General features: G+C 41.7%; 1 protein-coding gene across 1 annotated transcript in view; it reads right to left on the bottom strand.

The window, feature by feature from the left end:
* The window catches only part of LOC143986454 (vomeronasal type-2 receptor 26-like), an 84,688-nt gene that overhangs the window by 48,006 nt on the left and 19,320 nt on the right, over positions 1-17,362 (bottom strand). The window lies entirely within an intron of this gene.

The raw sequence follows: 17,362 nt of genomic DNA, 5'->3' as shown, positions 1-17,362 counted from the left end.
AAAAAGGCTGCTTGATCCTGTCTTTTCTGATCCACACTTTTTTTTTATGAACGCTATTTTTACAAGACCGAGCGCTTCCGGCTTGTACTTGATTCCGAGCATGCGTGGACTTTTGTGCGACGGACTTGTGTACACAAGATTTGTTGGCAGAAAATTTGAGAACATGCTAGCCAACATTTGTTGGCAAAAAGTCCGACAACAAATGTTCAATGGAGCATACACACGGCTGGACTTTTCGACAACAAAACCATGGAATTTTGTTCGAAGGTTGTTGGCTCCAGCTTGCCTTGCATACACACAGTCACACAAATGCTGGCCAACAATTACAAACGTGGTTACGTACAAGATGTACATGATATCTCCATTATGAATGTTAGTTTTACAAGACCGATCGCTTCAGAGCGCTTGTACTTGATTCCGAGCATACGTGGACTTTTGTGCGACAGACTTGTGTACACTGTTGTAGAATCTCATATTAGCCAATGTAGTTCACATTATTCATATTGATTTGCATATATTTTGGTTTCAAACTTATTATTATTGGTAGAAAATCACAGAATACAACAAGAAGTAATCTGATTCAAAGATACAGTGGACATCTCACAGTACAAATAACTTATAACTTGTACAGTAATAACAGTGTAACATCCTGTCGGGTGCTATCAGTGCTCGTTATTACGAAGCAAGGTAGAGTAGTTTTAACGACTGTATAGACAATATCAAGAGTCACTGGGGAGTTACTCTGAATCAGTAACCATATGTAACATAAACCGATCAATATCAGGTCAGGGGAAAAACGGTCAAAAAGGATATTTATTTCAGTCTTGTTCTTGTTGTAAGGGATATGTATATAGGATTTTGGTCAGAGGGTAAAGAGAAGAAAGAGGAAAAGTAAAAAGAAGAAGAGGTGGAGAAAAGTGTATAGAAGGTAAAAGAGTAATACAAGAAAGAGTATAGCAGTGTCGGTGGGACCGCACTGTCCCCCAGAAGATCACCAAATCACTGAAAATCATGGCGTAAGCAGACTAGTGTCGAAGTCTTCAGGAAGAAAGTTATCTGCCCAGGGTGTCCAAATTTTAGAATGCTGGGGGGTACAATCTAGGATCGTCGCCTCAATTTTGCTGTGAATTATGGCTTGGGTTACTCTATTTTTCATTTCCGCTATGTGAAGTTTTGGGGTTTTCCAGGCTCTGGCCATTGTCTACTTAGCAGCCGTAGTTAATTGGAGAAGAAGGTGAGTTTGGTCTTTAGTATAATCTCTTTGTATATGACTTAGAAGAGGCAGGGCAGGAGCAGGGATTAGAGTATCATGAAGTAAAGTGGAAGCTATTTGGAATACTGCCATCCAGAATTGTTGTGCAATCAGGCATGACCACCAAATGTGGGTATGGGTACCCCTCTCCCCACAGCCTCGGAAACATACTGATGGATAGGTTGGTAGAAATTTTGAGATCCTTGCGGGGACAAGGTACCACCACATGAGCACCTTATAGTTAGCCTCCAGCGCCACTACGTTTTGGGTGGAGAAATTTGTGTTGGCCCAGATATTAGACCAGTCCTCTGTATCAAGTGTTAGTTGCAGATCTTTGGACCACTGTACAGCATAAAGGGGAAGGTCAGCTGGTGGGGAAATAAAATGGTTATATATGCGTGATATAATACCTGGGGCATGAGGGTCTGAGTTACAGATATTTTCATAAAAGGATAGGCTGTCCAGATCAGAACAAGAGCCTATCGCTGAAGACGTCAATGACGAAACGCGTTCGACGGAGTTACACCTATTACGTCAGTTCCGTTAGTTGGAACGCAGTTGGAGTGCAAGCCGCAGCTGCGTATCTACCGAGCGGCTTCCACGTTCGGATTGATTTTTACGCTAGAAGGGCTCTATCCCTTGGGGACTTACATAAACTGGAGTGACCATATGCAACAGGGTATATCCTGGTACATTGTTTTTAAGTGTTTTTTTGCACTCTTAGTCCTTTGTTTTTTTGGGATATAGTGCCATTAGCGTATGGTTCATTATCTTTCTCTCAGCTTGGTTCTAGGATTAACTATCTGTTTTCCTGGAGCGTTACCATTTATTTATATATGGGGGCTGAGTGATTTTTTAGTGGACTGTGTTTCCATATCTTGTCTCAACATATGAGATTTGTTTTTTCCATTTTTTATTTTTATTTTTATGTTTTTATTGTTTTATATTTTTGTGGCAATAAATAGATTTTTTATACAAATCACACTATGGAGGCTACAATTTTTTTCTTATGAGGACATATGAAATCTCCCCTTGGTTGCGATTGAGGAGCTGGATATCGGCAGGGATTGAGAAATCTCTCTCTGGATGCGATTGAGGAGCTGGATATCGGCAGACTTTGATCTCAAGGCGAATTACCCCTGCAGGGGTGCATTCTTCTGGTGAGTGGGGTACCTTGTGGGGGAACACAGAAGTCACGTTGAAGATTGCACAAGAAGCACTAAAGTCACTTTTGAACTTTTTTTTGCACTATTGAAGATTTTTTTGGATAATTGGACACTATTTTTGCATTTTTATTTTTATTTGTATTTTTATTTTTATATTTATTTTTATTTTTGTTTGCTTTTTATATATTTTTTATTTTTATCTTTTATTTATATTTTTTCATTATGGATTGTTTATTTAATTTGTTGGCTAATAGATTTTTTGGCTTTTTCACCCGCACTTTTTTGATGCACTTTTTATATATATATAATATATTTTTTATATATATGTTTATACTAGCATGTTGCACTTATAGCTTGTATATTTAAGATTTGAACTATAATTTCACAAGCACATTTATATACGCCTCTTACTGGGAATTTGCCTATTTAAATATATCTTGGCGTTAATGCGATTTTAGGCAATATTGCACTTAGCAACAGATACACATATACAATTTTTTGTCTTTTGTTTGTTGTTGTTTGGTTTTTGGTTCTCTCCTTTCTCCTTCATTTATTGGATCTACCTGTCAATCTCAGGAATTAATTTCCAGTAGGAATATTGCTGCTTTTTGGGACATTTGAGTAGCTTGTAACTTGGAAAATCGCATAATAGCAGCATTTTTTTGGCATATACCCCTTTTTTATTATATATATATTTTTTAGGATGAACACATGATCTATTCGGGATTATATATTTTATATATACCAACCTTACTCTGTAGGGTGTGGCTGATACACATTAGACCATCTTTATGATTGTAATAGATTCTAGTAGGAACTGTTTCTGTTGCCGTTTTTCCTGATCCTAATAGAAACAATTAGGACCTTATAGGATTTGAGGAATCCCGGTAGAAGGATTTTTCTTCACTCTATTTGTAAGGAGTTTTATTTGTAGGTAGCGCCAATTACCCCGGTTACCATATTGTTCTACATTTTCATTAATGTACACTATGTTATTCTAAAATATAGAAAATGTCTTCATTTTTAAATGTGTTTTTTTTTTATTTCAATAGATTTTTATTGGATTTTATCACATACAGATAAAACAAAACAGAGGATAAAGGAATACAGAAAGGTAAGGTAGGTTATGTTATCGGACACAGTAAAACAAGAAAATATCAAGGTACATACAATCACAAAGTATCTGCAACATATACCATGCAATTATTGAAATATGAAATAACTTCATTCACAAGGCTTAAACCTGGTGGTCCACAATTTCCAATTACTATCAAAGGTTTTGCAAGAAAAGGAGTTAAGTGCCAGCAGTCTTTCAAAGGAGTAATTCCTATTCACAATAGCAATCACCTCAGAAAAGTTAAGGGCTAGAGAGCTCTTCCAATTACGTAAAATTAGGTTACGTGTAGCCAGGAGAATATGTGTTACCATGGCCCTATCACCATATGGAAACTTATCTATACCGATGTGTAAGATAGCCAAGTTGGGGTTTGGAGGCGTCAAGATACCTGTAAGATCAGATATCGTTCGGAATGTCTTGTTCCATAGGCCTCTCAGACATTTGCATTCCCACAAAACATGTATTAAGTTTCCTACATGACCGCATTGCCGCCAGCATTGAGGTGAGGAGGTCGGGAACATGACCGACAGTCTGTAGGGAGTGTAATGCCACCTATGTAGTATTTTCAGGGTCATTTCCCAATGACTTACGCAATGGGAGTATTTTTGGATGGTTCTAAGAGCTAAAAGCCATTGGTCTTCAGTAAAGTTAGTTGCTAAGTCCTTTTCCCATTTGCTAAAGGTAGAGTGTTTGTGAAACTGTCTTTTGTCCTGGAAAATGTTGTAAAACAGGGAGATACCCTTGGCATTAGGTTTCAAATTTGAGTAGAAATCCCAGGCTTTTGTGGGTATTGAAATGAGGGGTATTGGGCGTGAAGTCAAGAAGTGATGCGCACAAGCGCATGAGAACCACAGGGATTTCGATAGTTCGAATTTTGAGATAATGTGGTCTACCGACATAGGCACTGTGCCCTGGAACAAGTCCTGGACATAGCATATATTTTTCGCTTTAAGGCGCGACATCTGTATCGAGGGGAGTTTGGCGGACAGCAGTTCTATAGGTAAGTGGTATTGTAACTTAGTCGCTACCACATTCTTACATTTGAAGAGATATCGCCATGCTTGTAATGACACTTGTATAGTCGGGGACATATGACTGGTCACCCAGGGGTCCCAGGCATCGCTGAGCAGAAAGTCCGCAGGCCTGTCTACAGGAAGCAAAGAAGATTCGATGTCCACCCATTGCGGACTTTCTGCAGAACGGAACCAGTATTTGAGTTGATCAAGTCTAGTGGCCCACATATAATCTGTAAGATCTACATATCCAGCCCCCCCGAACGCTTTGTGGGGCAGAAGAACCCGACGAGGACATCTGGCTCTCCTGCCCCCCCATGTGAATTTCCACATACTTTTGGACAATGCTCTAAGGTATTGAGCGGGTATCGGGAGTGGTAAGGAGCGGAAGATGTAGAGTATTTGTGGTAGTATTGACATTTTATAAGCTGCTATTCTACCCAGCCATGAGATTTCTTTTTTCCCAATGTCCGCGAGTTGTCTGTCTATGCTAGTCAATAGCGGTGTAAAATTCTTCTCTACAAGAGTAGATGTTGAGTCCGTCAACGTCAGGCCTAAGTAGGTGATGCCGTTGGCAGACCAGGAGTAAGGAAGAGTAGATTGCAGGACTAGTTTAGTGGATGGGTGAACTCCCAGGTCTAAGATCAATGATTTGGAGTGGTTGACTTTATAATAGGATATGTCCCCGAAATCTGATAAAACTCTGTGGGCTTGGGGGAGGGAGTGTAAGGGGTCTGTTAGTAATAGTATAATGTCGTCAGCAAACAGGTTTATAACATGTTTGGATTTGTTAAACGTAAATCCCTTGATGAGGTTGTTTGCCCGTATAGATTCTCCCAATGGTTCTATAATAAGGTTGAATATGGTGGGGGAAAGAGGGCACCCTTGGCGAGTGCCGTTGGTAATGGTAAATGATTTGGACAATAGACCTGCTGTGTACACCTGTGCAGGTGGGCAGGAATAAAGTGCCAGGATGGCATTAAGGATTGGACCCTGGAAACCAAACTTGTCTAACACAGCCTTCATATATGTCCAATGCATCCTATCGAACGCCTTCTCCGCATCCACAGAGAGGAGCAGAGAAGGCGTTCGCGAGGACCTCGCATGGTGAATAACATTAACAATTCGTCTGGTGGCATCCGAAGTTTGCCGCCCCCTCACAAAGCCCATCTGGTCTTTAGAAATGAGATGTGGTATGATAGTCATCAGCCTATTGGCTAATACTTTTGCATAAATTTTCGTGTGAGAGTTTAGGAGAGAAATCGGCCGAAAATTGGAGGGAGTGGTAGGATCTTTGCCCGGTTTTGGTAGAGTCACTATGTGGGCTCTCAGCATCTCAGGGGGGAAAGAGGAAGTCTGTTCAGCTTTTGTGAAAACTTCTAGAAGGTATGGAGATAGCAAATTTTGGAAGATTTTATAATATTCATTCCCAAGGCCGTCTGGACCTGGGGATTTGCCAGAAGGCATTGAACTGATTATTTTCTGTATCTCCCGACACGTAAATGGAGCATTTAAGTAAGTGATATGATCTGCGGATAGAGAAGGGAGATTAATATGCTGTAAGAAGGATTGAATGCTCTGCATGGACGGTTGGGGAGTGTTCATGTCATCGCGGAGGTTGTAGAGGGCCCCATAGTATTCTGCAAATTGGTCTGCTATCTCTTGGGGGTTTACTATTTTGTAGCTGGTGAGAGGATGTAGTAGGTGAGCGATTTTGGAACGGGTGCGCGCCGCTTTGATTCTATGTGCTAGGTATTTTCCCGCACGATTAGCGTTTGCATAGGAATTAAGTTGTAACTTACGGAGGTGTCTGTCAAATTTTTGAGTTAGTATATTTTTTAATGTATTCCGAAGATCAGCGAGCATAGTCGTTGTAGCGGGTGAAGGGGAGGCTTTATTACGTAATTCTAACTCGTGTATCTCTTTCAGGACTCCCTGAAGTAATGCATTGTATTTTTTCTTTTCCCTGGCCCCTAATTGTATAAGAATACCTCGCATGAAAGCTTTGTGAGTTTTCCAAAGAAGAAATGGATCAATATCAGGGGTAGAATTGGTTTGGAAGAAATCCCTGAGATGCTGAGAGATAAGTGGTGCAAGCTTAGGTTCCTGAAGGAGCCGAGTATTGCAACGCCAGATAGGTGGTGAGGAGGCGGCACCATGGGTGGCAAGGGACAAGGAAATTGCAGCATGGTCTGACCATGAAATATCATGTATCTGAGTGGATCTAACCCTCTGCAAAAGCCATTTGTCAGTCAGGAACATATCAATACGTGAATATGAGCAATGTCTTGTAGAAAAAAAAGTGTAGTCCCGTTCCATAGCGTGATGACATCTCCAGACATCGAAAAGGTCTTTGGTGTGAAAAAGATTAGGTAGAGGTGAAGCCCCGCGTTGGTGAGTTGCTGTGGTGTCCAGATTGTGATCCGCAATGAGGTTAAAGTCCCCTCCAATGAGGAGGTTTCCATATAACATGGAATCAGCCTTTTTGAGAACCCTCTTAATAAATCTCAGTTGGTGGAGGTTAGGAGCGTATAACGTCACTAAGGTGAGGGGCTGGGAATCAAAGTCACCTGTAAGAATGATAAATCTGCCTTTGGCCTCGATGAATGATTCTTTAGGAAGGAAAGACACAGTGTTTTTGATGGCTATCATGACCCCGCCAGTTTTTTTGTTAGGAGTACATGCTAGAAAGATGTGCCGGAAATCCTTATGCGTACAAGTGGGTGTTTTCATTAGTTGGAAATGAGTCTCTTGAATGAGGAGAATATCTGCCTTCTGGGTTTGAGCCTCCCGCCATAATGAAAAGCGTTTGGCAGGGTGGTTCAGACCGCGCACGTTAAGGGATAGACACTTAATGTTCATTGGGGCGGTGCGGGAAAAGTTTGTAATGTAACAGATGCAGGGTACTCACTGCGTCTTCCGTTTGTCAAAGCAAGAAAGGGTGCCAGCAGTTCATTCTTATGTGTAGTCAAGTTCCAGGCATGTGGTCCACCGTGTCCAGATAGGGAAAACGAAAAGAAAAAACAAACACATGAGGTAAAAACAAGTAACTGTAGCATAGTAAAAAAGGATCTTACAACTGATCCGCGTGCAGACATGTCTGCTGAACTGAACATTAGGGTGATCGGAGACTGATAAAAGACTCCGTCAGCCAGAGAGACATAACGTGAAAGTCAGAAATTGTTCAGGAGCCGCTCCCGGCCTGATGTTTGCTGTGACGTCTGCGTGTGACTAACTGCCGTTCCTCCCTGAGGTGGGAAGGTTGTGGTGGGTGGATTGAGACTGGGTGTGGGTCATGCAGGATTCCCCATTGTGTCAGGGTTGCTATGCCATCTTCCAAGGTGTTGACGGATCTTGTAACCCCATTGTACGTGATTACCAGTGTAGCAGGATATTTCCACTTATGTGGAATTTTGTGGTTCCTTAAAGCTTTGGTGATGGTAGCTAGATTACGCCTTCTCTGCAGAGTGTGTCTTGAGAGATCCGGAAGGATTATCAAGTCAGCATACTGAGGAGGTATATTGTCAGGGTTGCGAGCTGCTTGAAAGATCTGTTCCTTAACGTGGTAAAAGTGAATCCGCAGGAGAGTGTCTCTAGGCGTACCTTCTGGTAAAAAGGAGGGTTTAGGGATCCTGTGTATGCGGTCCACTATTAAGTCTTGTGCAGTCAGGTTAGGCAGTAGAGAGGAAAATAGCGTTTGAGCGTATTGTAAAAGTTGCTGTGCAGGGACCGATTCAGGTATACCACGCAATTTAATATTGTTGCGTCTACTGCGGTCTTCAAGGTCAGCGACCTTATCCTTTAACCAAGCTATGTCCTCTCCCTGTGCTGAATGTGTGTCCACCATTACGTTATAGGTTGTGGAGAAATCCTCCATCCTGCTCTCAGCTCTGTCCACCCTGACTCCCATAGCTTGCACTTCCCTGTGACATTGATTAATGCCTTGTATCAAATCACTGTGAAGAGCTGACCGAAGGGAAATCAACATTTCTTTCAGTACTGTGTCAGAAATTGGCTGGTCAGTTGTGGGAAAGTTAGCTATGGGATCTGGGGCCTGCGTGTGTGAGGCCTGTGTAGCCTGCATGCCTGAGGTAGCGCTTACCTCCATGTCTTGTTGTCTGTCAGGGGAGAGCAGTCTAGGCTTAGATTTGGCCGGGCTCCTTGTCGTGGGACTCGGCGTTTCTGAAGATGGATCGCTTCGGATATCGGCGTGTCCTTTAGACAGGAGGGAGCCTCCTCCGATCGTGTTGCTGCTGTGTGCGGCCTGTGGCTCCGCGTCGTGAGGGCTCTGTCCGCCGCCATTTTGTGGAGATCCGCGGGCTTTCGCCACGAAGAACTGAGCCATCTTCTGCGGTTGGATCACGTTCTTCCGTCGCCTAGACATATCTCCGCCGTTCCGCCGATCGTTCCGTAGGTTCGGAGGTGTTTTGTCGGCCGGTGCGCTCTGATGCGGCGAGGTCTCTCTGGAGGACGAACGGAGCTCCGGAATCAAGCGTCCATCTTGGAGCTCGTTCGCCACGCCCCCACCCATTTTTAAATGTTGAACTTTAGATGACCTCTCTGCTTCTTTCTGATATTTTTTATAAGATAGTTTACTGGGTGAAAGTTTATTAGAACACATTCAAGTTATATAGAATTGTTTAAAGTCTTGAAATGCATATAAATCACAGAGATAGGAAAGTTCATGTTTAGTTACTAGTTACTAATTAGAAGAAGAGAGAACTTTTGACAGAAGTGAAATATAGCTGATAAGATAAGCACTGTCAAAGATAAGAAAACAGGTGGTTAAAATAATTAGGTGGAATATGGGAAAGTTATGTACAGAACATTAAATTAAGTTTGACAGGGTCAAACAAAGGTCTGCTTGAGCCCTCATTAAAACTGTTAAAAGCCATTGAATATGAAGTACACTCATGTGTATGTATATATAATATTAATAATAACATTGAATATGAATAAGTAATTGGCTTGTGTAAAAGTATATATATATATATATATATATATATATATATATATATATATATATACAGTATATAGTAAGTAATACAGTACCTTATGTATACACACAGGATTGTATAGTGAAAAACATGATACATCTGGTGGGGTTATTGGAAGTTCATTCTTCCAGAGTCGTAAATCTGTTATTCTTGAATATAGTTAAACCTTATCAAGATGAGGATGGTTGCATTTAACACAGCTGGGTGCCTTTAATTGTCTTTAATTGGACAAAAGTAGTTTTAAATAATTTTTAATGAACATATAGTCCATCTGGGAATAATTAAGTTTATCTGGTTGTAGAACAGGTGTCAGATTTATGGTTGTTTACATTGACATAGATCTTAGCGACCAATACTATTTAGGACAGATGGCTGAAAAGGCTTCTAAATTGGTATATAAATGCAAGCTCTACAATTGTTAGTCAGACAAGTCAGATAGGAGCTCATAAGGCTGCACTCTGTGTATGCAGCCCTATTACAAGGGTCATAGAAGTCAGAACCAATGGGCAAATATCTGTCTGAAACTTGTCTCCTTGTACAAGTCAGAGAAGACTTCTTAACTTGTTCCAGAGTGTGGTTTCAGGTGAATTTACCTCATGAACTTGTTCGAGCTGGAACCCAGAACTCTGAGGAGACTGGACCACTGGTCGATGGACTGGTCCCTCTCAGGTGACGGGTTCCCAAGAATTGGCAGAAAAGACCCATTCTGTTTCAAGTTGAGAACAATTCACAATTGGTTTAATTTGGTTAGGGAATAAAATACTTAATGTGATTGTAGCCGTATTAGTGCAATTGTGACAGAGAAAATTGAGTACTGTCCGTGATACTTTTTTTATTTGCACTAACATACAATTTTTCAGGACAAGCTTTCGGGGTATGTCCCCTTCTTCGAGGTCCAAGCTTAGTCCAAGTTAGGGAATAAGAATACCTATATCTAATATGCTTGCATTGTAAGAAACTGTATAAATTAGGCCTGTATCTTGTAATACTTTGAACATAAACCTGTATGTTATCAGCTGTTAATAAACCTGCATTGCTTAACCACTTTCAGCCCCGGACCATTTTGCTGGCTTAAGACCAGACCACCACGATTCAGCACTGCGTCGCTTTAACTGACAATTGCGTGGTCGTGCGACGTGGCTCCCAAACAAAATTGACGTCCTTTTTTTCCCACAAATAGAGCTCTGTTTTGGTGGTATTTGATCACCCCTGCGTTTTTTTATTTTTTGCACTATAAACAAAAATAGAGTGACAATTTTGAAAAAAATGCATTATTTTTTACTTTTTGTTATAATAAATATCCCCCAAAAATATATAAAAAAAAATTTCCCTCAGTTTAGGCTGATACATATTCTTCTACATATTTTTTGTAAAAAAAATCACAAGAAGTGATTATTGATTGGTTTGCGCAAAAGTTATAGTGTTTACAAAATAGGGGATAGTTTTATGGCATTTTAATTAATATTTTTTTTTTTTTACTGGAAATGGCGGAGATCAGAGATTTTTATTGTGACTGCGACATTATGGCGGACACATCGGACATTTTTGACACATTTTTGAGACCATTGTCATTTATACAGCAATCACTGCTATACAAATGCAGTGATTCCTGTGTAAATGACACTGGCAGTGAAGGGGTTAACCATTGGGTGGCAGTGTAGGGGTTAAGTGTTCCTAGGGGTGTGTTACTAACTGTGGGGGGGGGACTGGGCTTTGTTTTAGTGAACACTGATCTTTGCTCCAATTACATGGAGCAGAGATCAGCGTCACTTGTTGCTAGGCAGAACGGGGAGATGGCATCTCCTCATTCAGCCGCCCCGTGAGATGATCGCGGGTATGCCTGCGGCGATCAAGTCCGCGGAACCCGCAACTGGACTCACGGGGGTCCCTACTGGCACGCGCACACACGATGGCAGGGCGGCATTTAAAACTGGACGTACCTGTATGCCAATATGCCTGCCCATGCCATTCTGCCAACGTACATCGGCGTGCGCCGGTCGGGAAGTGGTTAAGTTCTGCCCGGTTCGATACTTTACAATTCTACTTCAACACACGATCGGACTTTCCGACAACAATCATTTGTTGGTGGAAAATTTGAGAACATGCTAGCCAACATTTGTTGACAGAAAGTCCGACAACAAATGTTCGATGGAGTGTACACACGGTCGGACTTTCCACCAGCAAGCTCACATCCAACATTTCCCATTGGAAAATCCGACCGTGTGTATGGGGCATTATAGGGAATTACAGGGCATTACAGGGAACTACAGAACTACAGAAAAAAAAAATGGGAAAGGATCTTTACTATAGCCCATAAAGGCTCAATAAATGTCTTGACCCAAGAAAACAATTATAAAACTTTAACTCGTTGGTATCGAATGTCATTCCCTACTCAACAAATATAACCCTGATATTTCTAGTAACTGTTATGCCCCATACACACAGTCAAACATTCTGACCACAAAATCCATCAGATTTTTTTCGACGGATTTTGGCCGAAACTAGTCTTGCATACACACAGTCACACAAAGTTGTCTGAAAATCCGATCGTTCTGAACGAGGTGATGTTATATACGTACGACGGGACTACATAGAGGCCAGTAGTAAATAGCTTTCATCTCTAATTTTTTTCTGAGCATGTGTGGCACTTTGTGTATCAGAATTCTCTACACACACAAATGGAAAAAGTCCAAACGGATTTTGTTGTCGGAAAATATTAAATCCAGCTCTCAAAATTTTTCCGCCGGAAAGTCCAACAGAAAAAGTCCGATAGAGCCTACACACGATCGGATTTTCCAACAACATAATCCGATCGTACTTTTTCCGTTGGAAATTTCCAACCATGTGTTAGCGAGAATGCGGAGAACAGGGTACACTGTTGCATATATGGTGGTCATGCCCATTAATACAACCATTCTGGATTCACTTACATGAAATAACGACACAAATTTCTATATATCCATTAGAGCACACACCAGCACAATTTATTCTCCACCACTCCTCCATGTCTACACAAGCCTACCGGAAATACTTGGTTATTCACATGATAAATGCAGCCAAACTGTGCATCCCAATACATCGGGGCTCAGTTAAGATACTGTCCATTCCCGAATGGCTCAAATGCATTGAAAAAATTGCAGAAATGAAGGAACTTGTTTGTATAGCATGAGATTCACCTTCTAAATTCTCATGAGTGTGGACGTGCTGGACCCATTTTAGAACCACAGACAGATGAATCTGCTGGAACTAAACCAGATAAACCATACAAATTAAACCCAGGCCCTTCTCAGTGTATATCCACATTTTGCTTGCAACCTGTGACAATGGTTCCCCCCCCCTCAAACAAGGGATGACTAGGGGACAGCCCTACAGTAGATTGTAATTCTCTCGAATAGCAGTAAAAAGGGTCACTGGTAGACATGTGCTTCATCAATAAATTTGTTTTGTTTCATTCTGTTCCATATTAAAATGAATTCGTATTTCGTAATTCGTGTCCAAAATTCAATTCGGATTCGTACAAAATATGAATTTTTCGCTACGTTCGCAAACTTTTCGTAACAATTGCGAATGTTGGTTATGATGAATTTATCATTATGAGGGGCTCCCACCATCCCTGTGCTGTGCTGACTTCCTGGGTTTTTAACTTTTAGGTTTGTTAACTTTTCGTAACAATATTAAGTCCGTTAACTTTTAGGTTTGTTAACTTTTCGTAACAATTTTAGGTTTGTTAACTTTTAGGTTTGTTAACTTTTTGTAACAATTTTAGGTTTGTTAACTTGGACCCCCCCCCCCCCCCCCCCCAAACAAGGTATGAGTAGAGGGAGGCCTTAGCACAGTAGATTGTAATTTTCTGATATAAAGTGTAAACATGTGCACTGCCAAAAAATCTTTTAATTTTCGTTACAGCACAGTGGTGTAGTCTTTAGCACTCTCGCCTAGTAGTAAAAAGGGTCGCTGGTAGACATGTGCTCCATCAATAAATTTGTTTTGTTTCGTTCCCTTCCGTTTCATATTAAAATTAATTCTTATATCATAATACGTGTCCGAAATTCAAATCGGATTTGCATGAAATACAACTTTTCATTACGTTTGTAAACTTTTCATAACAATTGCGAGTGTTTGTTATGATGAATTTATCATTATGAGGGGCCCCCACCATCCCTGTGTTGTGCTGACTTCCTGGGTTTTTAACTTTTAGGTTCATTAACTTTTCGTAACAATTTTAGGTTTGTAAACTTTTAGGTTCGTTAACTTTTAGGTTTGTTAACTTTTCCTAACTTTTCCTAACAATTTTCGGTTCATTAACTTTTAGGTTTGTTAACTTTTCATAACAATTTTAGGTTCATTAGCTTTTAGGTTCATTAACTTTTCATAACAATTTTAGGTTCATTAACTTTTCACAACAATTTTAGGTTTGTTAACTTTTAGGTTCGTTAACTTTTCATAATAATTACGAATGTTTGTTATGATGAATGTATCATTATGAGAGGCTCCCACCATCCCTGTGCTGTGCTGACTTCCTGGGTTTTTAACTTTTAGGTTCGTTAACTTTTCGTAACAATTTTCAGTTCATTAACTTTTAGGTTCTTTAACTTTTCGTAACAATTTTAGGTTCGTGAAACTTTTAGGTTTGTTAACTTTTTGTAACAATTTTAGGTTCATTATTATTATTATTATTATTATTATTCAGGATTTATATAGCGCCAGCAATTTACGCAGCGCTTTACAATATAAAAGGGAGACAATACAGTTACAATACAATTAAATACAAGAGGATTAAGAGGACCCTGCTCAGAAGAGCTTACAATCTAAAAGGGTGGGGCAGGTGGTACAGAAGGTTATAATTGTTGGGAATGAGTTTATGGAAGTGGTAGGAGATTAGTTTGAGACGTGATAGGCTTCCCTGAATAGATGAGTTTTCAGGGATCGTCTGAAGGTAGCAAGAGTAGGGGATAGCCGGACCGGTGGAGGTAGCGAGTTCCAGAGGATTGGAGAGGCTCTGGAGAAATCCTGGAGACGAGTGTGGGAGGAGGAGACAAGAGAGCTTGAGAGTAGGAGGTCTTGAGAAGAACGGAGGGGACGGTTTGGGTGATATTTGGAGACAAGATTGGTGATGTAGCTCGGGGCAGAGTTGTGAATGGCTTTGTATGTGGTGGTTAGTATTTTGAATTTAATTCGCTGGGTGATTGGGAGCCAGTGTAGGGATTGGAGGAGAGGGTTGGCAGACACTGAGCGGTTGGTAAGGTGGATAAGTCTGGCAGCAGCATTCATGATAGACTGAAGAGGAGATAGCCTATGGAGAGGCAGGCCAATGAGAAGGGAGTTGAAATAGTCAAGGCGAGAGTTAACAAGGGAGTGAATGAGGATCTTGGTAGTTTTAATTGTTAAAAAGGGGCGAATTTTAGAGATGTTACGGAGGTGAAATCTACAAACTTTTGACAACGATTGGACTTGGGGCTGAAATGACAAGTCAGAGTCTAGGGTTACACCTAGTACCCTGGCGTGAGGGGAGGGCCTGATGGTTGCATTGTTGATTTTGATGGAAAAGTCATGGAGGGGGGCATGTGCAGGGGGGATTATTAATAGCTCAGTTTTAGAGAGGTTTAGTTTAAGGAAATGGTGTGACATCCACGCTGATATGTCAGTTAACAGGTTAGTAATGCGAGAGGAGACTGAAGGAGTGAGGTGAGAAGTAGACAGATAGATTTGGGTGTCATCGGCGTATAAGTGGTATTGAAAGCCGTGGGCGGTTATCAGGTGACCAAGGGAGGAGGTATAAATAGAGAAGAGAAGGGGTCCAAGAACAGAGCCTTGGGGGACCCCCACAGAAAGGGGCAATGGAGAGGAGGATACAGAGTTGTAGGTGACACTGAAGGAGCGCTGTGATAGATAGGCAGAGAACCAGGAAAGCGCAGAATCTCGGAGGCCAAGGGAATGTAGTTGATTGAGGAGGAGTGGGTGGTCAACAGTATCAAAGGCAGCAAAGAGGTCAAGTAGTAGGAGTATGGAGTACTGGCTGTTGGTTTTAGCAGTTAGTAGATCGTTAGTGAGTTTTAGTAAGGCAGTTTCTGTGGAGTGCTGAGAGCGAAAGCCAGACTGTAATGGGTCAAGAAGGTTATTTTCACTGAGGTAGGAGCTAAGGCAGTTGTAGACTAAGCGTTCTAGAAGTTTAGAGGTAAATGGGAGCAATGAGATAGGTCTTAAGTTGTTCAGGTTGGTGGGGTCCAGAGAGGGTTTTTTAAGTATGGGGGTGATCTGCGCATGTTTTAGAGGGGAGGGGAAGGTGCCACTTGAGAGGGAGAGATTGTAGATGTGAGTGAGGGAGCATAGGATAGAATTAGAGGGTAACCTTAATAGTTGTGAGGGAACAGGGTCCAAGGGACAATTGGTTAGGTGAGCATCTGAGAAAAGTTTTGCAACCTCTTCAGTAGTAGTCAATTCAAAAGAGGAGAGTGTTGAATGTGCTATTGGGCCAGGTATGTTGGGTGGGGAAGATGTACGCACAGCGGAGGTGTCCTCGCGAATTGCATCAATCTTGTCTTTGAAGTGATTGGCAATCTCTTGGGCAGTGAGTGAGTTGGTGGGTAGAGGGGGTGGGGGACGAAGCAGAGAGTTAAAAGTTGAGAAGAGCCGACGAGGATTGGATGACAAAGTATTAATAAGAGATACAAAGTAGGCTTGTTTGGCAGCATGGAGGCAGGAATTGTATTTTAGAAGGGCAGATTTATATATGGTGAAGTCTTGGAGGCATTTGGTTTTACACCACAGCCGTTCAAGAGCACGGCAACGTCTCTTGAGATTTCTAGTGTTGTCAGTTTGCCAGGGTTGTAATGGTCGGGGCCTGATTCTGCGTGTGGTTAGAGGAGCAAGTGCATCTAGTGATGAAGAGAGTGAACTGTTGTAGACAGAGATGGCAAGGTCAGGACAGGACAGGGGAGAGATTATATCATATAGGTGGTCAGTAGCAGAATGGAGAAGAGAAGGCTTAAGGTGGCGAAGGTTTCTACAAGTGATAGTTTGCTGCTTGGAAGAATGGGTGGTTGGAGACAAAGATACAGTGAAACTAATGAGGTTGTGATCAGAGAGAGGAAAAGGGGTGTTTGTGAGATTGCTAGGGTTGCAGAGATGAGAGAATACAAGGTCAAGGGTATTACCATTAAAGTGAGTGGAAGTATGTGTCCATTGGGTTAGGTCAAAAGATGAGGTTAAGTCAAGAAGTTTAGCTGTAGTTGGGTTGTTAACGTTGATAGGAATGTTAACGTCACCAAGAATGATGGTGGGTATTTCAGAGGAGAGAAAGTAGGGTAGCCAGGCAGCAAAGTCATCAAGAAAGCGTGACACCGGTCCAGGAGGCCGATAAATTGCTGCAATTCTCAGAGAAATAGGAGAAAACAGGCGAATACAGTGCATCTCGAAAGAAGAAAGGGAAAGAGAGGGAGGGATGGGAAGGACTTCGAAGGTGTATTGTGGGGATAGGAGCAATCCAACTCCACCTCCTTTCTGTCCATTGGGTCTGGGGGAGTGAGTCCAATGGAAACCACCATGGGAGAGGGCAGCAGGAGAAGCTGAGTCCAAATTTTGGAGCCAGGTTTCAGTTATGGCAAGTATGCTGAAGCCATGAGAGATGAAGAGGTCATGTACAGATGTTAGCTTGTTACAGATGGAGTGGGCATTCCAAAGGGCGCATGAGATAGGGGGGCTGCTTTGAGGAAGCAGGGGGATAGAAACTAAATTAAGTGGATTGCGGTGGTTGCCAGAGGGGGAGGGGTTTTGAAGATGTGGCTTGCAGTTTGAGAGTGGCGGCCCAGGATTAGGAG

Source organism: Lithobates pipiens, unplaced genomic scaffold (genome assembly GCF_037356315.1).
Source record: "Lithobates pipiens isolate NorthernLeopardFrog02 unplaced genomic scaffold, aLitPip1_a1.2 Scaffold_160, whole genome shotgun sequence".
Classification (NCBI taxonomy): Eukaryota; Metazoa; Chordata; class Amphibia; order Anura; family Ranidae; genus Lithobates; species Lithobates pipiens.
This window is presented reverse-complemented; position numbering and strand designations above follow the sequence as displayed.